The sequence below is a fragment of the Aulostomus chinensis genome, chromosome 15 (assembly GCF_037954235.1).
Source record: "Aulostomus chinensis isolate RoL2024-O1b breed Wild chromosome 15, RoL_Achi_v1.0, whole genome shotgun sequence".
NCBI classification, from domain to species: domain Eukaryota; kingdom Metazoa; phylum Chordata; class Actinopteri; order Syngnathiformes; family Aulostomidae; genus Aulostomus; species Aulostomus chinensis.
Window position 1 is genome coordinate 26,921,912 of NC_141334.1, and position 418 is coordinate 26,922,329.

The following is a 418-nucleotide window of genomic DNA, read 5'->3' on the forward strand; positions in this document are numbered from 1 at the left end:
TCTGCGTCCATTTTGAATGTAGTGATTGAGGTTAAATGCGGTCCCAGCTCCCTCTAGTGTGTCATTTGTAAACTACATTCGTGTCGTTCAACGGTAAAGCAAGTTTATTTGTTTGAAAGAAAGAAAACTTAACGTGTGTGACAGACGCGAGCTAGAACTCTGGATTTAAATATTTAGATATCACAAGATATAATTGTTCCTTCATTTGTAACAGTTAAAGAATATAATATAAATAAATTGAGGGAAAAGTTTTACCTGATGGAGCAAATCATTAAATCGAGGGAGCAAATGCTATATATTTGTTTCCCATGCACACATGTATATGTTTAAGTTACTATATAGCAAGTATAGTACATTAATATTGAGCATCCAGATGTTCATGATCTGTGTGTTTCATCAGCGATGCCACCATCAAATC